Source organism: Passer domesticus, chromosome 14 (assembly GCF_036417665.1).
Source record: "Passer domesticus isolate bPasDom1 chromosome 14, bPasDom1.hap1, whole genome shotgun sequence".
Classification (NCBI taxonomy): domain Eukaryota; kingdom Metazoa; phylum Chordata; class Aves; order Passeriformes; family Passeridae; genus Passer; species Passer domesticus.
Genome location: NC_087487.1, coordinates 4,040,520 through 4,064,218, shown reverse-complemented (window position 1 = coordinate 4,064,218; position 23,699 = coordinate 4,040,520). Strand labels below are relative to the sequence as shown.

Genomic DNA, 23,699 nt, shown 5'->3' with positions numbered 1-23,699 from the left:
GCTGTCACCGCCGCCTCCCGAGCTGTCACCGCCGCCCGGGACATCCCTGCGAGCCTCCCGAGGCCGGTCCGCGGCTCTGTGAATCTGCCCTGTGCTTCTCTGAGACAGAAGGTGTCCAAGGCTTTTAAAAAATGGAGCCTACCTGTCTCCCTAGGCAAACTCTGGAGCAGAGGCTCTGAGAAGGATGCTGTGGTCTGTGGGAATGTCGTACCCATAGCACTCGAGTCAGGTTTACAGAGCAAGACAGATCACATTCTGTGCTATTTACACATAATACTCTAACAACCTCAACCTTTTTCTTTTTTTTTAAGACCCTGTAAGTCACAACTGCCTCTTACACCAGTCAGTAAATTCTATGTGGGCATGTAAAAGTGTACTTAATAATGTAATAGTGTACTTAATAATGAAATAGTGCCAAAACTCGAGCCTACCCTGCATTTGCAGGAGGTTTTGTCTTCTGTAATTCTGCAGTACCATAAACTGATTCTCTTCTGCACAAACCCAGGTTTTTATTAACCCTAATATATTATAGAAAAGCTTTCTTTTTTTGTTGGTGCTGATGCTAGACAAGTCTTTCCTCAGACTTGCAGAATGGGCAGCAGATAAATTGTTGATATTGTTTCAGTGACTATTTTACCAGTTCTGAGGAGCTGTTGCTGTACTTCCCACAGCAGTCAATTAGGTGATTATAAACTTGTGGGTTATCATATTGCTCTGATATAAGCAAATGATTTAAGAACAATGTTTAGAGCTGCCATGCCTCATGAAAAGTCTCTGAAAGTTCAGGACCCTTAAAGTGAGGTTTATCCTACCTCACAGGAAAGAGACAAAATCAAGTGAGTTATTCCAAAGCAGAGAAACATAAGAAATATAGGCTGATAGCCACCATACAACAAATAATTTCTATGGCTGGTATTCCCCTGCAGGTAAGTGTCTCAGAGATGACTCCAGGTGAGTGGTATTCTGAGCTCTGCTCTTTGCAAGGCCTGGCATGTTTTACTTGACTGGAGGCTTGGACAGGCAAGCGTTGATTCATCTCACTAAGTCAAGGTAATGACACACCTCACTAAAGCCACGTAAGCCATGACTGTCCTGCTGTCCACTGACCATTCTGCCAAAGCTTGCTGCCCTCATGGCAGACACCAGAAAGGAAGAGGCTGCCCTTGAGCCCATTAATTGCACAGGCTCATATCTCTGCTCCAACTACTTTTTTTTTTTTTTTTTTTTTTTTTTTTTTTTTTTTTTTTTTTAATTATACTGGATTACATACTGGAGCTGCTCAAGGGCAAGGATGTCTTTACTGCTCTTTGTGCTGTGGGGAATGCCATCATGGAGGCAGAGCCCTTGGATGAGGCTGATAATATTGCAACTGCTGTGGTGAGGTTTTCTGGAGTGGAGTCAAATGTTTGGGGGCCATTTCACAACCTCCCTTTGCCACTGAGGTGATCCTTACATCAGCACAATATGTATATCTGCTATGTCTATACACATCAGAAAGGTTGTGTAGGTGATACTGTATAGTTCAACTTGCATGTCACTGATCAAAATGGCGCTTTCACTGTCCTTTCCTCTGTGGGTTTTGGCGCATTGGTCTTTCTGTGTAGATGTCCTGTCATCCCCCACTGTCAGACAGGCATATGGAGGCCTTGGTGGTTACCCACGGAGCCCGGGAGTGCCCAGGGTTGCCTCTGGCAGGTTTAGCACTGTGGCCTGGCTACCCCCAGCCCCCCGGGCACCTCAGGCAAAGGGCGGCTATTTCTGCCGGAGTGAGGGCGGGATTTGGCAGCAGCCTTTCCTTCCCATGACGTCTTTTCAAGCTGTAGCCAAAACAAGTCTGACTCCTTTTCTCTCCTCACGGACCTTTTCACCCTCCTTTGAGGTACAAAACAGTAATTTCAGGGCCATGATTTCCGCCCTCTTTTTGCAGCTCCGCCTGAGGGGGCTCGGGGTGTTTCCCTCGCTTTTGGGACAAAATGGCGGGAGCGCTGTGAGGGGAGCGGAGGGCTCCTGAGGGCCAAAATGGCTGCCAGGAATGGGCAGTGAGGGTGCTTTGCTGCTCCTGAGGGAGTCCTTCGAGCTAGCACACCTGTCTCCTCCCTCTCCATCCCGACTATGTGTGGTATCCCTGTGAAGAAATGGGAGAAAGTCCTAGCAACGTGCTTCAAGGAGGTTGTGCACCTACCACGGCTGCCATTGAGCAGGGCCCAGCAGCTCACATACATCAGCCTGACATGGTCAGGGGAAGCTTCTGGTTTATAAAGTGCTGTACAGGGGTTTTTGTACTTGGTGGCAGGTGTTGCTAATACTGCCCTGAGCTACAGAGCTTTAAATTGGTTACCCCACATCTTGCTTCTCATCAAGATGGAGGGGAATAAGTTGTTTTATGTGAGCGTAGGATTACTTAGCTATTGATGAATCCAGCTCCCAAAGATCATTTTGTTGCAAAATCTCTCACTGATATAGGGGAATGAAAAAATACAAGAAAAAGAAAGTTGTTTGCTTAAGCTTTTGTAGTCAAAACTCTTCTTTTAATGTCTGGGTAGATGTTGCCTGTCCCTGAGTATTTTTCAAAGTGCTCATACAGCTGAACTGTCAGGGGTCTTGTTGCAAAGACCTGTGAAATTGGATCCTCTTTCCTGGCAGCAGACAGTACCTGCCTCTGCCAAGTCCTTCTGCAGGGTTCAACCAGGCTGCAGCCAGCTCTTGCACGTTGCTTGTTTTCTGGACAGCCCTCACCATTGCCAAAGGTAAACTCGAAAATCTAGTCTGCTGATGACACTATTTGTTAGCAGCAATTTATCCCATGGTCAGGGATTTCCTGGGGAAGTCTCTGGAGTGAGCAGTCCCATGATCTTGCTGCTGTGAGCCTACAATCTATTTCCCAGAAGCAGATTAAGCCAGTGATGTTCAAGATCATCTTTGTAAACTTAGGTTGTGAAATCTCATTTTACTGGACTCTTGATTAAAATTGTCATGTCCATTTATTATTTCAAAGGAAGTTTTATTTCCCATTGTAAAAACTACATTTTTGGAAAAATTCCTAGACAGTAGAACTGAATTTTCCATTCTCAGTTACACATGTGGGCGTAGCTTAAGCCTGAAATTCCTGTGTTTCTTAAAAGATCTCTAGCATCATTCTGCTAAGCAATTAAAGAACTATTCCCTCAAACAGAGAAGGGGCAAGAGATTTACTGCATTCTTTGTGAGCTGTTTAAATTCCTTGCAATGCTGAAGTTAGCTTGTTAAAGGCAAGTGAAAGATTTTATTGCTGATTGAAGGTGTGTGGAGACATAGTAGAAAATAGCTTTTTTCACAAATAGTTAATTAAAAAACAGATGTCTGATGACCTGAAGAGACAACTTTCTATATCATTCTCACAGATATTTGCTCTGTATTCAGAGAGACTGTGCCTACGAGGTGTTAAAAAAAAAACCTAAACAAACCAAAAACCCCCAGAGCTGTGACATCTGGGAATTGAGTCCTTGCTGCTGTTGTGTACTTTATACTACTCTCCCTAGTGAGTGGCAGCTTGACAAGGCACTTTGCTCTTTTCCTGGGAGATGAGGATCTGGTTGATCTGATGAAGTGTGTGTTCCTGATAACAGCAGCCTGTTGGCTGTGTTGGTTCAGCTCCATAATATCTTCCAAGCTAGACAGGAATGAGTTTCCAGAGTGCAACAGTGTCCAGTGTGTTGTGAATTTGGGAATGTATTTGTTGGGGAAGTGTCGGGGTGGGCTGTTGCTTGTCTCTGTCCCAGCACGGGAAAAGGTGGTTCTGGGCCGGCCACGCTTTGAAGGAGTCTGGACTCTTGCTTTTTCGGTCTTTAGTTGAGTTTATTGTTCCTTATCTACAAAGTTTTTCTGTCTGTCCAGCCGAGGTCTGATCAGCAAGACAGCCAAGGGCACTCTCTCCCCTGCCCACGGGGCGGTTGTCTCTTTTATAGTGAAAACTACGCATAAGATATTTACCTTCTATTTCCAGTGCTTTTCACTCTTGTTGGCAAGTGCACCTTCACCATGAACCAATCCACACATGCCAACATCATCCTGAACATGGATGCCAAGGAGAAGAAAGAAGAAGGACAGGGCACACCCAAAGCCCTCCATCTTGGGACTCCTGACCCCCATGTACAGGATTCCAAACCCCCCTGTACTGTGCTCCAAAATTTTTCCCTTCACCCTGTGATTGCTACTACTGTGCCACTTAAACTTTTGTAGCCTGTAATTCTTCATATAAGGTTGGCAATTTGCTCCATGAATTAAGATCGAATTTCCAGGTGTCTTTGGCTTCCTGCCAGGGTCTCCGAGCCCCTGCCAGGGCTTTGAGACATCCAGAGAGATGTCCTGGGTTCCGACAGGGAAGGGCAGCATGGAGTGGAGATCTGCTGTCAGGTAAGCCTTTTTTTTTTTTTTCTCCAAAAAGGAAGCCCCTTTTTGAGTTCTGACATCAAATTCAAAGAAATTGGTAATAAGATATCCTTTTTTCTCCATTGTCAGTGGTTGAGATTTGGTGCTGCGCACAGCACACTGGTACATATTGTTCCATGGTAGGCAACATCAAAAATTACCAGCAGAGAGTAGTGATTCAGAATCTACTTTCCTCAGCCTGTGGCGAGTGTTGTTTGTTTCTCCAAGCAATGACAGATGATAAACATCACAAGGAAAGGGGAGTGGATAGTACTGGCATAAGGTTACCAGCTGGAGGCACAAAAATTACCAAGCTAAACAGCATTGTTGCCTGATGAGGAATTGAACCACCTTATAGAAGCAAGGAGGCCTGTTAAAAAGGCACAGCTCTGCACTGAGGTGTGAGTGGTGGTGGTGGTGGTGTCCCTTCTCTGTGTGGTGACCTGGCTGCTGCACATGCACATCACCAGCCTCAGAGGTCTCTCACCAAGGAAAGAAGGGAACCTGGAAGGTCATACCTAACATCTGTGAGACATCTCAAAAGTAAGACACGGACAGAGATTGACCTGCAATGGATCCATAATATTTCTTTTCAGAGCCTTGATATAGGCCTATAGGTAGAATGCTAATTGTTAAGAATTTATTAAAATGCTAAACAGGTGAAGAAAAACTAGGCAAATTTGTTGAACACAGTGGTGTTTTTAAATCAGGACAGCCATATGCTTTTGTTTACTCTGTTCTCTTGTTCAATTACTCCTTGCATAGATCAAAATCCAAGAAAGAACTGGAGGAATAAAAAAATGCAATAATTTGGCTTAGGGAAATTAGAAGATGTCTTTCAGATGTAATCAGCCAAATATTCTCTGCATCAAAGAGAATTTTAAATGCTATCAGGAAAATCTACTTCATACCTCATAAATTCTGTATTGTGGAGTTTGAGAATGATAAACAGGCAAGCTTTTGGAAATCATGTAAGCAACTTGAATTGCTGGTACTTACAGAGGAGGTGTGGTATTCAGATTTCCTGGGAAAAAGAATCTAAAGTGAAAAACTGTTGGGTGAAACTGCACAACAAAAAATTATTAGCCCCCTTGCTTCCAATTGTTCTTGCTTGGTTAGCTTCCTCTGGGTCTTCCTTGGACTGATATTTTTCCTGTCCTTCAGATCCTAGGATATTTGAGTTATTTAAATGTCTGTGCAGGGTACTACTCTTTTCATGTATCTATTCCAATTGATTTCCTCGAGTAAGCAAGACAAAATTCTTGTAAATCCTAGAAAGCCTGTCATAGACAGGCATCGTTTGTAAGAGCCTGTTCCTGGGCCCTCAGGCTGTTCCAAGACTGCCATTATAAACCGTGGTGAATCAAAAGAGCAACAGTGAAACAATAGAAAATATTTTCTTTTTGTGTAGTGTATATGAGACTCTCATTGTCAATTGGGAGCAGAGCATGGGAGGTTGCATCGCAGCTCATCTGTGAATCACAGAGCAGATTTTTGTGAAGGTGTGTCAGTGTTGGGTGAGCTGCTTCTGTTTGTGCATAGTTCATGACAGGTCTCTATTTGAATGATTGCTAATCTGCTGCCCTAAATCCTCTCACTTGGGGTGTAACAGGTCTCTCCTCTTTTCAGGAGGCATATGCAACAATTCTGAGCATGGCAATAGACTCATAAGTTAAACCTTAAATTCCAGAGACACCTCTGTACTTTTGCTGTAAGAAGTTCAGTTGTTTTCCAGAAGTTTCCAGTTGTTTTGCTTGTAATACATTTTGTTTGCGTATTCGTGGCTTGTTTTGGATCCTATATTGAGATTATCTGCAAATTAAGCTAGTAATAATACTAGCTTAAATAATAATACTAATAATACTAATTAATAATACTTAATACTAAGTAACAATACTTATTAATAATACTAGGTTTTTACCATGTCAAAAAATAAATATACTCTTTCATCCTTTCATTTCACTGACCAGTTCTCTCACTTATTCCTTTCTTTTCATCATGCACAGTTTCATTTTCTTTTCCAATGCATTATTGTATATGAAATGTCAATAAAGCAGGAGGTGTGCCAACAGAGCAGGTCTCCCAAGTTCTATTCCAGGGATATATTATTTTGTTTGTACATAATGAATCAAATTGAGCTGTTTCAGTTGAGCTGCTGCTTCTTTTGGTCTAGCCTTTGCTTTGAAAGACATTCTTAGATTATATTTCACATTTTTCCTAGCTTTATATGGATCAGTTTTCCTTTCAAAGCTATAGCTTGACCACACAAATTCATTCAAAAAATAAGAACTACTATATTAAATTCCAGTTTGAGACAAGAACTTTGATTTTTTTTTTTTTAGAGGAAACCTCTCTAATTGTATTTTTAGAAAAAAATATTAAGTATTCTCTTTCCTGCCTGTCCAGAGTGGTTTGCTTGTAAGGATCCTGTGTCTGCATAGCTGAATGATTAAGCAAAACCTCCTAGGTGGTGTTCATGTGTTCATTATCATGTTCAGGACGTGAGCCAGGGTCTGTACAGTGAATAGTTGGTGTGCTCTGGGTCACATTACAACCACGTTAAAGGTTTTGGGCAAACAGCAGCCTCTGGGGCTGAGGTTATCAGAAGAAGGGTGTTCCCCTTTCCTTCCTGCTCCTTAGGCAGGAAGGGCAGACAAGGGAATTTGGTGCTTTGCTCTGAATTGGCATATCTTATATTTGAATATGGGGTTTGGAAGTAGACCCTGAGGAAAAGGTTGGGAAATGGTTTGTTAGGAGTTTTCTTTCTCCTGCCATGGGTGGGGAATGTTTTGATTGGCCTCCTCAGTATATCTTTCAAGGTTGTGGCTGAATGTGCATGTCAGAGAGGGTTCCTTGAGCTCAGCTGTGAGGGAACAGAGCTGAGCTGTGCTACACCTCTACCACAGGATATGGTAGAGGATAGAATATTCTGTGCTGAGTACTAGAATTGACTAGGATAATGCTTCTAATTTCTGTGACTAAACTATAAGTTCAGCCAGATGATGATAAGTGCTATTCTGCTTTTTCTTTGCTTCTGTGATAGGAACCCTTGGTACAGCAAAACAGGAGCTGGTGATGTCAGAGAGCTGGGATTCCAGAAAGAATTGTTGACCTTACCTCACTTTGAGAAATTGCATGGGTTAGCTTTTCCTTACAAGACATGTCCAGTCTTTCCTACATGAAGAATTTCTCATGTTTCATTTAAGCTGATTGTGCTGCCTCCCTCCTGCTCTCATTAATTAATACCACTGTGCCTGGCTCTATCCACTCTGAAAATAGCTATTGATACAGATCACAGCTATTTCTATCTGCTGGTGTCAACATGACGCAGGCACATGTTCCCAGAAGAAATCTGCCTTTTTACAGCTTCTCCATCAATGCAGTTAAAAAGGCTTCAAACACAGAGAGAAATTGAACAAAACTTGGAGTGTTCTCCATTCTTGCCTTTCACCTGAAGAAGATGAAGAAAGTTGCATGTTATGATAGATTTAAAAGTTTTACTTTAAACCTACCAGAATTTGCCCCTGCATTTTTTCAGCTTTAAAACTAGACTTTTTCAAGTCATGTTGTGTTTAATGTATTCCCAGTGCTCAGCAGCTGATTAGCTTCATGTCCAGGAATGCAACCAGAAATATTTACCATTCTGATCTAGTGATTTCCTTCCACAGAAGGAAGTCTTCCATATGCTTTGACATTTTGGTTCCTGAACTGCTGTTGTAATTGTGCTAAGAAAACCTGATCAGGATTGAGTAAGTCAGAGGCATTTTGTGCTCAGAGAAATTCAAGATTTAGATGTCAGAGCAATCTAATGAGGCAAAGAAACATACTCACGAACCAGTTGAAAAATAAGTGTGGTGTTTCAAGGAGGGTGTCTGAAACATTGTATGCCTGCATCTGCTGATAGGTAGTTGAAGTGGCAGTACCTTTTTTTTCATATATTTGTGATCCTCTATTTATAATTTGGAGTATGAAGATACATTAAATCTACGTATCTGGGACAGAGGTAGATAAGGATGAAGAATATTTGTAAATATATTTATTCACTTTGTTAGATCTCAAATTTTTTAGATTGTGTGTTTCAACAAATCCTGGTGCAAAATGCTAGTTCTGAAATAAGAAATATCAAAACAATTAATTTCAGTTGTTCAATATTACTAATACTTCATCCCGAATATTTCAGTGCTCTTTATTTTGCCACGTGCATTGAATTTTGGCAGAATTTTTCACTGTTATGAAATATGAACCACATGACTGCATTGGAGTGTCATGCAAAAGCAGCTCATCAGTTTGCATATATCTGCAAAAGAGTCATTTCCAGGGCTGATGGAACAAAGTAAAGAGTGAGAGAATCAATTTTTCTAACTGCCAGCTCCAGAAAAACATGAAATTCAGTGGGAGCAGAATCCTCCACAGGATCCTCCAGCATTCAAATGTAAGAGACCGTGTGGGGTAGAGGCATCAGAGCAGTGCCATGTGAGCAAGCTCTCTGAGATGGGTAACATGAGAAGGGATAAATTAGACTCTCCCTGGGCTTAAGTGAATTTATGGGAAAGTCCCTCTCCAAAAGTTTCAGGAGCAAATTTCAGTGCCTAGGGGCAAGCTAGAAGCAAGAGGAGCTTCATTTGGCATTTATGAATTGCAGAGGGTGACAATCCTTAAACAAACAATGACAAAGGGAATAAATCTTTCTAAACCTCACAGTGGGATGAACTAAAAACAGCACAGTTGCAGATTAAGAGTGATGACCAGCATTTTAGAGACTAAATAGCTGTAGCATCACTTGTATTTATTTATTTTTAATTTTGTGAACATCCAGGCAGCTCTCTGACTAATCAAAAAGAAGAGAGAGTTGTGTTGTTCTGAACAGGAAACCAAGTTGTATACGTGCAGGGAAACAAGACAGAAAGTGGCCAGACAGGAATTTCTGAGTATCTGAGGTCAAGGGTAGGAGCCAGTTATGGTAAATTTGATGATCCTACAATATCAGAGATAGTTTTGAGATTCCCTTTTCTAACAGAAGATGAGCTGTGGCTGTGAAATTTCTCTCACTTTGGTCTGTTGTGGTACAAACACTGCTTATAGAGCTTTAAAGACCAGCAAAATAAAGCCATATGAAATGTTCTTTTCAGGCTGGAAATAATGTAAGGAGTTCAGTGTGAGTTTCCTTCTCACCTCATAGGATCTTCTAGTGAAATAAAAACTACAGCAAACCAAACAAAATAATTGAATAAGAAATCAAAACAATAAATGTAACAAACTGAAACACCCCTATCAGATCTCTATCCAAGAAATTTTAAAAGCTTTAGTGTTTCAGCTGCAATGTTCACAGATAACCTTTTGCTAGAAAGTCAGAACAGACTTAATTTTCTTCCATTCTTCAGAATGCCTTAGAATGGATGTCCATCACTGGATCTGGCTGTCAGGTATGTGAAGTCATTCAAAAACAGATGAGAAGAAGAACCACACCCTCCAAGTGTTGGCTCGGTTTGTTTCACCAAGATCTCCCTGTTACTGTTGTTGCAGTTACCTGCAGAGGAATCAATTACAATGGAGAGAACTCTGAAGAGTTGTAGAAGCACTGAGAAGAGAGGGTCTTCTTCAAGAAACTTTTGCAAACACCAATACACCTAACTCATAGTCAAAAGAACTGATGTGAGCATGCAGTCAGGTAAGGAAAGGGGTCCAGGTCTTCAGCAGCCCAGTTCAGTGCCAGATAACAATAAATGCTGTATGATAAACTGTCTACCCTCATGTACAGAAAGGCTCAGGAGTTAACTATGCTTTCTGACATCATCACAAATAACCATTTGTTAAAAAACATGTCACAGTGTTCTGGTAGCCTTCAAGATTTTTGAGTGATAAACCTTTTAGATATTGAGGATCATTAAACTATAAGGCACTTGTTAATGGAGGCACTTATTATGAAGCAGATTGCATTCATAACTCATAAATTAGCTGTCTAGCACCTATATTTTCATTAATTGCTTTCACTTAAATTAGTACTTTCCTTACAAGATGTTCTTGGTATTTCATAAGGTTTTTATGGTAAACAGGTGATTTTGGATGAAGGTGACATAACCCTTACAGTAGGTTTTGGCAGAGAAGTTGAGTTGGCAAGTAAAATGAATGTCCACCTTCCAGTTCACAGGCCTGTGTGAATGGTGTTTGCTGTTGCTTAATTGTAGTGGTTTCATGTTGCACATCCCCTTTTTCCTATCTCCACTCAGGCTGGCTTTGGGTTTTGAGGTTTAAAAAAGTACAGGTGCTTTGCGAAGCAAAACTTATTGCTCTCAACAAAGGAGTGCCCTGGGATCCTCCTCGATCTCTAACAGCTGCATTCTTTCAAGCTGGGTAATGTATTTAGTGATAATGAAAGTAACTAGCTCATTGTGTTGGTATGAGCCAGGTGTAACATAAATAGACATTGTGCAAACATATCCAGACTACCAAGGCAAATTATTTCAGATTGATCTTGGCTTCCTGTAAACACAGATGGATAACTGAGGGGAAAGTCTTTGTCTGAAAGCTTACCACTGTTATCTGTAGCTCTGGCACCTGGAGATCTTCCCAAGGAGTGAAATGCATGACTTCCAGAGCAGGATCCCTGCCATACTGCCTTGAGAGAGCAAATACTAATCAGTTGATTAATCCCTTGAAAACAATTGTGTTTAGCACTAAGCTGAAGATCCAGCAAACATAAGAAGAGAGCAGCTTCCAAAGGGTGCTCATATAGTGTCCCCTTCCTAGACCTGCAGTTTTTCCAGTAACACGAGATCAAAATGCTGCCTGTCGTTTCATGCATTTGTGACCAGCAGGCAGGTTGTAGAAGAGCTTTTTGGAGGGGAATCACCAGCAGGCTGGTACCTCTGTGTCAGTTAGCTGAAAGCTATACTGTTTAAAAACGTGGTTGATGCCAAGCCCTTAGAATTAACTTTAGCCCCAGGCAGAGAAGCATGTTGGAACATTGGCCTCCACTTCCCGTTGGTCTCATCACTAACCCACCCTCTTGCTATCAGGGTCTGGATGTGAGGAATACCTGAAGCTGTAATAATAAAGACCTGATGAGCATGTAAAACTGGGTGAAGAGGAATTACTGGAAGTCTGAGACCCCTCCCTGCATTTACACAGCAAACACCTTTATAATTGATGTGTGTATTTATGTAGTTTTACTAGTTACAAATATATAATAAATAATGCCTTGGCAGGTCAAACATTTAAGGTACAATGAGTCATTCTCAATATTGAATGAGAAGCCTCGATCCCAGAATTTTTTATTGGGGCAAATCAGTGTTTTAAATGCATATCTCAAACTGCTTGTTAAAGTAAATGCCTGTGGTATGACTAGGCTAGAAGGATGAAAGAGAAAATTCACTGTGCTTTCAAAATGGAGCATGCATTGCCTGCTCTAACTTCAAGTTTTATTGCAAGTGCTCTGGTTTTGCCCAAGTGGACAGCAGCTTGGCAGAATTCTTCCACACCCTCTTTTTATGTATATTTACCAGCAGTAATCTCAAAAATTACTGAAATTAAACCTGTCAGTGAGACTGTGGTGTAAATTTCTCTCTATGCCCAACCCACAAAATGTTATTAGTCAGCTGTTGCCCCAGTCAGAAAGTGTTAGCTCCTAAGTTTGGGTTGTGGTAGCTCACATGTTCAGCTTGAGAGACACCAAGTTCAATACATGGAGTGCCAGCCAACATAACTGTTCTGTCAGAAACAAAAGCCTGTGCACAGTCACTCCCTGCCTCTGAAGAAAAGGTCAGTGTCTCCAGGGAAAGAAGAATGCAATAGACTTACACCTTTTAGCCATTGTGTCTTCCCTCCAGCTTTTATCGGGATAACGTGGATACCACCACAGCAAAGAACCTGTCAAGTGCTTCCTTTAATTCCTTATATGTCTGCTGCCACATTTTCAGCTCCATGTTTTCAGCATGGAGTCATTGAATAGTTTGGTTTGCAAGAAACCTTTAAAGGTCATCCAGTCCAACCCTCCTGCAGTGAGCAGGGACATACTCAACTAGATCTAGTTTGTTCAGAGCCCTGTCCAGCCTGACCTTGAATATTTCCAGGGATGGAGTACCTGCAACCTCTTTGGACAACTCATTCCAGTGTTTCATCACCCTCATTGTAAACATTTTTACTTTATTTTAGTTTAAAACCATTACCCATTGTCCTATGACAGAAGGCCCTGCTCAAAATAACCCCCCTTTACTGCTGGACTGAGAGCTCAGTACAACAGCTGTCAAAAGACATTAGAAGTCACAATGTATTTCCACAGTTGTTTCTTTGAGAACCAAAATATCTTTTGAACTATGTTGCACTGCAGAGAACTGCTTTGTTCTTGTAGAACGGATTCAGGAATGAGTTGGATGTGACAGAATCTTCAGCTGGGTTCTTTTTTCATTATTACTAACTGGGCAACCATACAAATATTTGCCTTATTGTTGATCAAATGTTAGAGTTTGGGGAACAAGTATCAGTCTTAGTTGATCATTAGCTCAACCAGATTCTTTCTTTCTTGGTTTTATGAAGGGAACTACAAGTAAATGTCCTAGGAAGTAGGCCCTGTGTAAAAGGGGTTGGGTAAGAGATAAAGGGATAGTGAATTATAAACAAATGGTGGTTTGGGGATTTTTTGTTGTGCTTTTTTAAATCAACAGGGTTAAGAAAAAAAGCCACAGTGAAAGTATTTAATAACTTAAACAAAAGAGAATCAATATGTTGCAAGAAACATTGCCCGAACACAAGAGTGTGTGGCAATTGGGAGTAGAAATGCCCTGGGCCACAGAAGTCTGCTTTCTTGTTTCAGTTACAGGAAATAAAAAAAAAGACAGCACAGTTGCCAGTGCAAGAACTAACTCCAGATTTGAAAGCCTTCCTGTTGAGAAATACTCCTTTCATAAGCGTGAAAGTGTGCTCTTCATAATTACAATCAATCTTTCACCTCATTATTTCTTTAATGTTAAGAAAATTATTTTTAATGTTTAGAAAATTATTTAAACTTTAATGTTTAGAAACTTTAGCAACCTTCTACAGAAATGGTAATATCAGGTATTGTTATTTTGTATGCTATGTAAGTGTAACGTGAGCTGCTTTTCCATTTTTTCAAAATCAGTCTTCACAACTTCTGTACAATTCCCACAGATTCTCTCAAGCTAGAGAATATATACAGATGCTCATGTGTCCAGTCCTTCTGCTCTGCAGGCTTTAATGCATCTGTTAGTATAGAATCCAGAAATAATATTTTGCTAAGCCAACTCCTGTTCTGTTATTTTTTAATATTTTTCTCTTTCTGTTCTTTTTTTCCTCCTCCCCTTCTCTCTCCAAACAGTGTGCCTTTCAGCATGGAATTTCCTGCAGGCAGAGCAGCAATGTAGCCCATTGCAAGTCTTCCATATGCTCCATAGTACATTAAAAAGTTGTGCTGTCAAAATCAGGTTCCCACCTGTTGCCTTTGGAAATGCTGTTTTGTTTTTGTCTGGGAAGAGAGGCAGGGGCCCTGCCTGATGCTTCTTAGGGAATAGCAATTTGCACAGTGTGTACAGCTCATCCCTCTGAATTCCTGTGTTTGTGGACTCCTGACTTTCACATTCTAACTGTGGGCACTTGGCTTTAAAATGATGAAAGACTCGGGAAGCACACAGGTGTGTGAAAGAAATGGGAACAGAGAGCTTGCCAACCCTGAAGCATTTTGTACAGTTAAAAAGCCAATAGTGTCCTTTTGCTCTTGGCTGCTGTACTTAACTTCAGCTGCCCAATAGATGTAAGAATAAGCTCACTTTCATTGAAAACATATTTTAATTGAATTAAGAGTCTTCTCTGCTCTTACATTTGTAACAGTCCATTACAATACATGTTGCAGGGATCACAGCATATCCTCAAGAGAAATATAAGACACACATGTAGAGCAAGATGGATATACTTGTACTGCTTTTAGACTTGGTTTCAGAAGAGTCAAGCTAAAATTTCTTGTGATCCCTTGAAGAATGAGTATTTAGAATGTGTCTCTTTCCTGTTTGAATGGAAGCAATATGCTTGTTTTGATGTGAAGATGAGCAGGTAACACATTTCCTTCCATGTGTCCTCCTGCACTGTCTAAACACTGAAACATGTCCATCATCTATGAATTCCCCTTATGCTGGTATTTGTGATCACAGTATGGTTTTGAGTATGCTAATCAACCTCTGAATTCCAAATCTCAGGATCTGAAGTGGTTGGAGTGGTGTGATGTTGTACCTGTCACCAGATGTAGTAGCAGTGCCCTTCTATGGTATGTTTATGTGCATTCTGAAAATCAGTGTCCACAGAAGAGTTTAAAATGTTAAACATGAGGATCTATTCAGTGTTTGAGTGGCTTAGATCACTCAGTACTCCTGATACCATATCTATAATTTCTGTTCTTGTTGATCATAAGTACTTTTCAGTGTGTTGAGAAGCAGTTTTTTACATGTGCTTGATCATATGTACAATATCATGAAGTCCTTATATTCAGACCAGTAATAAGGTTACAGCTGTGCTTCACCATTGATTGCAGGGTTAGGAATATTGCAACAGCCCCACTAAAGACCAGAGCAAGCACATTTTTCCTGAGGGAGTAGACATCTGAAAGCAGCAGTTAGATTCTTCAGGACACTGTTTCTACCTCAGAAGAGGTAGAGCCTCCTTTCCTGCCTCTAATACCAGACCTAATTATGCACTACTGTACTTAATGATGCATTACTGTATTGGGTAGGGAAGGTATTACATTCCCTGTTGTGGAGCTTGACAAGGTTTATGTTGACTGGTATTGCTATTATTTTCAGCCAAGTAAGGGAGTACTTATTTCCAGACTGATGCAGTGGTATCTGAAATCAGATTCTGAATCTCTGTTCTTAACCACATCATGTTCTAATTTCTTTTTGTTTGTTGATACAGCTTTAAGTGAGTGGTTTGATTTTTAGTCAAAGCCAGGTAGTGCTTGATGCAATATAGGACTGATTTCCTGTTCCACATTTTTTTCTTGAAACAAAGATTAATCCATGGCTGAAGCATTAGTTTGAGGGGAAGACAAAATGTAACAGAGGATTGTTTGTGCTATGGAGTGCATGTTGTTGCCAACTGTGTGTTATGTAGGGCAGAACAATCATGTGAAGATGGAATTCAGGTCTCAATTAGAGCCTGTGTGAGCCAGTGGGTGATGTTTAAGGTTCTTTGCTGTGCACAGGTGCAGTCAGGTGCACATCCACCAGTGCAGATAGAGGAGCTCAGCACAGGAAAGGGACAGGTTGGAGAGAGTCCTGCAGGCTGCCAGCTGGATACCTGTGGGAAACTCTTCAATGCTTCTTCTCTTTTACATTATCCTGGCTATAGGCAGCCTCAAAATGCCAGAAACTCATTGCCCAAAATTTCTACCAATAACATCACAGTAATAAAAAAAACCTGCAAAACAAATTGCTGTTTCTCTGGTGCCTCTCACCGTGAGTCTCTGAGTTGTGTCCAAGGTGTAGGTGTCTTTTACTGAGAATTGAAGGACCAATTTTAGGATCATCACTGTGTCCAAGAGGCTCCAGCAATATCTGAAGGTGCAGGAGTGAATGAACAGAACTAAACACTTTACTAATGCTGCCTGTTGACTGTTATGCCCTACAAGTCTCCACAGTGACAAAGAGCTTTTCCCCTACCATCTTCTAGCAGTCAGCAATCTTCAGCCACATAAGTTTTATTTCTCTTCAAAACCAGGCTTAGCAATAGCAAGATGGTCCTCATGGTTCTTAATCAAGTGGGCACAGCATGGAAGGAATCCTGTGTCTGTGGAGCTCTGTAGAGCCTTTGCTATCACAGTAGTGGTTCTTAACTTCCTGAAGTTGCCTGCTTTCAGCCAAGGAGGCCTCTTGTGAAAATATTTCAGTTCTGAAACCATATTCATAGCAAAGCATCATGTGTGTCAGGAACTACAGGGTTTTTTTTTTAAATATATGAATATGGTGAATCTGACTTCTGCAACAACCATGACAAAATGCAGACTGAAATGTAATTTATGCTTGCTTTACAATCTATGACTTTCTCTGTGTTGCTTTTTGATGCTGTGCAAACCAGAAATCTCCCAGCTCCTAATTACAAATGTTTGAGGAGAGGTTCATGTTATTTTACTGACAGTAAATAGTGACAGGCCAAAGTGATGTCAGTTATCCTCCTGCACCAGCTGTGAGTCTGACCCACAGTCAAGCAGTTTTCTTACTCAGTATCAAAAGAAGACACTTTAGTCTCATGTTCCCCATGCTCACTTGAAGTTGTCACATTTATCCTATCCTGTCATCTATCCAGTGAAGTGTGACAGCATAGCTTGAAAGTGTCAAAGGTTGTAGCTTTTTTTAACAGTATCTGTTTTCATCTCTCAAGGGGTTATTAAAAACTAACAACAAACTTGAGAATAAAGGGAGCACCTGTACAAAAGCAATCTCTTTAAAAACAACAACAAAACCCACCAACATTTGTGTGATCCAAGATAGGGTGGGAGGGGAAGTGAAATGATGCAAATTCTACCTCTTAGGTGTTTTCTTCCTATCTTTTTCTAAGTGAGAGGTTTCTGTATCTGTAGCCATGGCCTCAAAGGGAAAAAATGGATTAGAGTGAGATATCACATTGCAGAAAATTAGTGTTGCAGTTGTCCTTGTGCACAGACAGAACCTTGGGCCTGAGTCATGCCAAGCCTGGCTTCTCACCCAGTGGATTGTATGTCACTGCACATGTCCATGCCAGTCTTTAATGCTCTTGGCAGTGAAATCTAGGCACTGGATTCTCACACATTACTGAGAAGCTTACACCCATGTCATTCATGACTACAAATATATTTAGGAACTTTCTGCAGTCAGGAATACGTGAGAAGTATCTGTCTGGTTGACTGTTGGGCTTGACAATGATTCTGCTAATACTGGGTACTCCTGTTGTTTGGCTTCAAGCAGTGAACTGAAAGCATGCCCTATAATGAATAAAACTTAGCTGGAAAGAATTCTTTTGTTCTTACATGGGTTTGCTGTCATCTCCTGAAATTTTATTCATTTCCTTTTGGAAATGTCTACAACAATCAAAGCTTGATATGGTTGCCAGCCATTTGGTTTAAATAAACAGCTGTATTGATTTACAGAGATGCTGGGCCCTGTGCCAGCTTTTTCTTTGCATTAGTAGAGAGTCTGAAAGGTCCCTGACACAGCGTGCCCTTGGCTAAGCTCTGTCTTGTCTGCTACATCCTACTGTATTCAGTTTCTTTCTACATGTGAAAGAGGACTGAACATTAAAAATGTAACAATTTATGGTGTGGAAACTGGAAGTAGCCAGCTAGCTCTTGGCTTGGTTCTTTTTATCCCAAACCCACATGTTTCTCAGCCCCTCTGGGAATCCCAGCATTTCCTTTTAAGCTGCTTTAAACATGATTCTCTTGCTCCATTTCTGCTTTTTATATTTTAGAAAGAATATCCTTGGAAAATTACTTTCTTGGAGACATTTCCTTTCAGAGACTATACTAGAGCAGAAAATATAATTAGAATGGAAGGCATTGACTAAAGGTTTTACACATTTGTCCTTTAACAGGCTATTTTAACACTGGGAGTAGTATAGCTAAGGCAAAATAGGCTGTAAAATCAATTTTAAAAGCTGGCTAAATACCTATACTGTGGTTTTTCAGTTAACCTTGTACCACCATGGCAACAGTGCTACCAAGCTAGTTCAGATGTGTTTGTGGGAATGATGGCAGCATAGCCCAGAGTCTTTCTCTCTGCCAGGGAGGCAGTGTCCCTTCTGTGCTTCAAACAAGGCGCCCCAGAAATGGTCTGATAATCTCTGAGGGCCCTTAGCTCTTTGAAGCATGCTCAATGGGGAATAAGCCATCTGGTTTTAAACTTAGATGGCCATCAAAAAGGTCTGGCATGTGAGCTCTGCTATGGAATACCTAGATTTTTAATTTCTTGTGTTTGTTCAGAGTCAGAATGACTAAAGGCAGCAGGCACTGTTCATTCTAGTGGCAACTACCTCTTTAGGAAACCAGCAATGTGACTTGTGAAAAATGCTGGGATACAAATGTGATCATAATTTAGAACTTCCAGTAAATTCAGACTAACATATAATCAGCAGGAAAAAGAAACATAAGAATCTTTATTCCAGTGGCTCATGATCAGCAGACAGAATTAATCTCAGATGAGTTTTGTGATTAGTTGATATGGCACTTAGAATTTTTTCACCTTACTCTTCTGGACTTCAATCTTATCAAACTCTTCAGGTCTGCAGGCCTGGCCAGTGTGCAGAACTTGGCAGCATCTCCAGAATCAACAGTGGTTAAAACAGCAGTTCCCTTTGGCATTGTGTCAGCTCATCCAGAAGTTGATTTTTAGAAGTAGACTCTTCTATTTGCTACTCTGCCAATGGAAACCCTAAGTCCAGTTGTAGGCACACAGTTTGTGGTAATGGGAGTGGGGCTGTGGCCCAGCCTCACCCCAGTGGGCACAGCTGTGAGCAGCACTGGCAGCAGTGAGCCATGGAGTGCCCAGGGGCACTGAGCAACCACCAAAGGGAGCACAGGGCACACAGGGGCAGTGCATGAATGTGAAGGGGATAAAAGATTGGGCTAAAGAACAAGAATGGCAGATACTTGCAGCTTTCTGAAGCGTTGTGATTCTGTATGGGCAGACACAACGCCTGAAGCCTTCTAAAGTGGTGTGGTGTTACTCTGTATGGGGTGAAGCTTTCTGAAGGTCTGTGGTGATACTCTGTGTATCGTGGCCATCTCAGCTGTGACATGTGCAGTGGCATATGCTGTGGCATCCAGTAGACATGTGACCTGTTTTCAAATTTCTTCTGACACAAAACTGTGATTATATAAAAAAAAAAAAAAAAAAAAAGCTGCGCTGTTAGCCTTGAAAGTTTTCCGGGGTCTAGGTTAGCATCCCTGGCTTCTTGTTCTTGAGTCACTGCAAATTTATCCATACTTGGAAGAGAGCAGGATGTGTCGGAGTAGTGGTCGTGTCCTTTGCAGTTGTATTCTACACCTTACTTCATGTCTCTACGACTAAAAATGTGGAGCAACACATGGAATCAGTCTGTTGAAGCTGCAGCCTTGAGGTGTTTTGTTTTTTCAGCTCTGGCTTTGTACAGATTTTGTTTCAGTGTCTTGGTTGTATACTTGTAAATTTTGCCTTCTTCTTGGCACGTAGCTCTCATGAGGAAGATGGCCGGTAGGCCTCGTGTATATTACATATTGACAAAGGAGCTTTCTGGTGGATCTGATAAACAGCATTCCTCAGAGAACAGCAAGGGCCTGCAGGGAGCTCTTTGACATCCCTGACTGCTGGTGAGGTGTTACAGAGCAAGCTAAGGTCATTCCAGAGGTTATGTTTTGATCTTCTGTTTCTTTAGGTCAGCATTAAGTGGAGGGGATTAAGGGATTTTTAGTAGTCTGTGCGAGGGGTGCACTGCTGGCAATAGCCTCGAAAAGAATGTTTGTCATTCCTGCTGCCTGCTGTGGGAAACTCATAGGATCACTGCATCAAGTGCTGGGATTTTAGAGAGTCTTGAGCAAGAAAGAGCCTGAGGCAAGGTACATCTTTCTTACCTAGCTGTGGCATTTCTACAGTAGATTTCTACTGTTTTACAGCTTTTTGAGGGATTTGTCCTACAATCTTAACTCTAGATTTAGGCAGAGGGAGGAGGGTGGGAAGAAAGTAAGCATTTTTTTTCAAACTCTTTCTTTTGGTTTTGCTCATGTTAAATTTAATTTATAGCTGTTTAGATCACAATACTTAGAGGAAAAGTTGCTTGCCTTATAATTTGCTATTTGTCCCAAACCCTGTGTTAATTAACTAGCTCATGCATTCATATGCTTAGATAATTTTTCTCAACTTAAATTTTAAAAAGTGACATCCAGGTGTAGGTTTGGCTTGAGAGAAATGAATGCAGTGACAACAGGGGATTCTCTTGGGGTGATCTGTGAGTCCCAGCTCTGGCACTGTTCACTTTGTGCTGTCATCTGGGTGCAAAGCTCCTGCTCCCTGTTTCGTAATTCATCCTGGGCTCTGCAAAGGATACACCCACACAGAGTGAGGCAATGTGGCCACAAAGGCTGCACTCCTCCACATACATTAGTGGTGCTGAGAAACAAGGTTTATTAGCTGGTGTGGCTCAGGAAAATGCAAGTTTTTCCACTTCCAAGATCTCAACTGGCTTTTGTTTTCATAAAACACTGTATCACACAGTCCATAGCAAAAAGGCACTAGAGGTTGAACCTTTTAACAATTCTATCAGAATTTTAAATGTACACATTTTTGTAGCTTCTACTTTGAATATAATACCCTGTTGTTTTATAGAAATATCCATGCCCTGGAGGTCTCCAAGTGCTTTCAGATTATTAGCAAAATTCTCCATTATTGTGTCCTTTGTCTGTGATCTTTCTTCTGCTTGACTTAGCTGTAATGTTTCCTAGTGGGTGACAATACTGCAGTCAACATCAAAGCAAAGAGCTCTTCATTGTCTTTGCTCTGCACTATACTTACATATCCCAAGTATGATCAGAAATCTTCTGAATTAATTCTGCCTACCAAAATCTGTCACTAAAGACAACAACAGTATGGTATAAAAATCTCTGAATCCCGAAAGAGAATTTTGCATGTGACTATTTGGTGAAGAGAAAGGTTCTCATTAGATTTTTAACATGTTGTGACTTCCTGATTTTCTATCTTGTATTACTCAAGCCATCAGTTACTAATAGCTATTTGTCACAAAATCCCAGTGATATTTCAAGAAATGAGTTGTATTTCATGAAAACATAATACACCCCCAGAACAACCAAAAGGAAACCGGTTTTGTATTTGTATTGCAAGACACAGACAGTGGAACCCGTCTGGTTCATGGATGGGAGGGTCATTGTTGTCTTTTCATTGCTAACTGTGTTACAGAACTGGTTTCTTCCATCGGGAACTTATAATAAGATAATCTAATTGTGAATAATTTTGTTCACCAGACAGTTTTCCTTTGGGAATAATCTAATCAAAGTTTCTCAGAAATTTATCGCCTCAAATGCATCCTATACTTGATCTCCTAGGACTTCTTCATTAGTGCTTATTTCCTGAGTTTCTTTCTCTTAACCTTGATGATTGATCCAGAAGAATAATTTTTCACTATTTTAGTGTCCTTCCATTTTGAAGACCTGACACTCCAGCATTGCAGCAGTGAAAGTGTGAAGTGTGGGACCAGGTCACTCTGCATTCTCAGATGGATGGATGACACCACCTCCACAGGCTTGCCTTCCTACTTTCTAATTATTTTATTTTTAAATTTCCCTCTTATTATTTCCCTCCCGTCCCACAAAATACATGAAACCTGCCCCCAAAAATCCATCTCCTGACCAGAGCTGTTAAATACTGGTGCCAGAGCAATGAGTCTGGCCTGACTGGACTAATTAAGTTGGCCACGGCACTTGAGACAATCTCAAAGAGTCACAGTGGGAAAGGGAGAAAGAAACACCAATTTCTTATATGCAAGTATTAAAGGAAACCATCTGCTCCAAAATACCCTTGGTTGGTGAATGTCTCCACAGGCAGTCTGCTTAGGGAGCAGTATCTGGAGCTGAGTAAAGCTGACTTTTTCAAAAGCAGTACTTGAAAAACAGAAGGATCCATTTTAATTTGTTTTTAATCCGCTCCCCCTTTGTAGTCGTTTGCTTTCACCCTAGCTTCTAACAAATTATACTTTTGGCTTCTGCAACCCTTTTTGCAAGACTGTTAAAGGGTGTATGGGACCATCCTAGCAGGAGGGCCCTACACAAGTTAATTTACCCTCAGGGTCAGAGCTATGTGCTAAAGCCCTCTTCTGTTTTTGAGCAACTGAAGCAGCATTGGACTGCTTCAACTCCAGAGATTTTACTGTTGCTGCTGATTCTGTGTGCTTTGTTAGTTATGCTGCACCACTTCCATCTTTAATGTTTTTCTGGGTTTTTAGACAAAAAGATAGAAATAACAATGGTTTGAAAATGGAACCAAAGGCAAATGTGAAGCTGAAAGTCCCATGTTTTCCTTGACATGTCATTGCTGAAGAATCTAAGAGATATGTTTCATGTCTTGTCCAATATCTCTTCTTGCATAAGCTAGCTACTAATTTTTGCAGGTGCTAATAAATCCTATCTCCTAGCTGAACTACAGTGTAACTATATTCTACCTAAAATGGCTCTGCAGTTTCATTTGAACATGTTCTTGACTTCCCATGGTAAATTGTGTGGCACCTGAATTGCCAAATGGCAAGTGCCAACCCTTTGCTCTGTTTCAGATGTGCAAACTCTCTGGCAAAGGAGAGAGTGAGGGTTTGTCCCTATATCCCTATAGAATTTGTTATTAGTGGTGTTCCCTATGGCTCTTCCTAGAGTCCAATACACATCTCCATTCCAGTGAGAAAGGAATACCGTGGGGACTATCCAGCTGAGATTTGTTATGTGATCAGTTGTAATGAAGAAACAAAGCTGGTGGACTCAGTCTTACCAGAATTCATCCCACAGCTGTGCTTGTTATTGTCAAGTCCTCACAAAGAAAAATGTCTTCTCACCTTTTTCCTTTTTTTTTTTTTTTGTTTTTGCTTGCTACTGCATCAAAAAAAGGTGCAAAGAAAAAAGGAATAATTCATTTTTCAATATTAAATTATGTTTTTCTGTATCTGGATGAAGTCTTCAACTAAATAAGAATCATGAGGGCAAGGTAAGGAGTGAACAGGATTTCCAGAAGAGATGCTCCAGCAACTACTTCAGTATTTTCTTGTTTAGGAGACCTGAGTGTAAGTCCCATCTCTCAGGAGATTTTCTACAGTAGGTAAGTGGCTTTACTTTTCTGCATCTCAGTTGTACAGTAAGGCTGAGAGCATGGCCTTGCTAGAGCTTGCTGTAGTGAATACCAGCTCACCCTGTTTTCAAGGGCATATCCACTGGCTGGGAATCATTGCAGCACTGGTGCTCCTCTTTTTGTCCTTTGAGAATGTTAGATTGTGGTTCCAGCAAATGCTATTCCAGACTTTACCCATTTCTGACTTCTCTAGTCAGAGACTGTAAGAAAGGGAGAGACCCAAGCCAGTGTGGTGGCTCTTTTTCAAATAACTGGTACAAGAGTTAGCATTTTGGGCAAAGTGTGAGGGTGTTTGGGTTTTTGCTTGCTATTTCTCTTACTCCACAGAGAATGCTGCAGATTCTTTGAATGTGTGTGCACAGTGGGAGAACATGCCCAACTGAGATCCAAACACAAATGAAACAGAACTCAAAAAGTTCAAAGTTGACACAATCCAAGATCTTG

General features: G+C 41.0%; 1 long non-coding RNA gene across 1 annotated transcript in view; it reads left to right on the top strand.

The window, feature by feature from the left end:
• LOC135280955 (uncharacterized) overlaps window positions 1–23,699 on the top strand; it is a 54,924-nt gene that overhangs the window by 17,317 nt on the left and 13,908 nt on the right. Inside the window, exon 6 of the long non-coding RNA XR_010347755.1 lies at window positions 9,931–10,075. This is a non-coding gene — a long non-coding RNA (uncharacterized LOC135280955). The remainder of the gene's footprint in view (window positions 1–9,930; window positions 10,076–23,699) is intronic.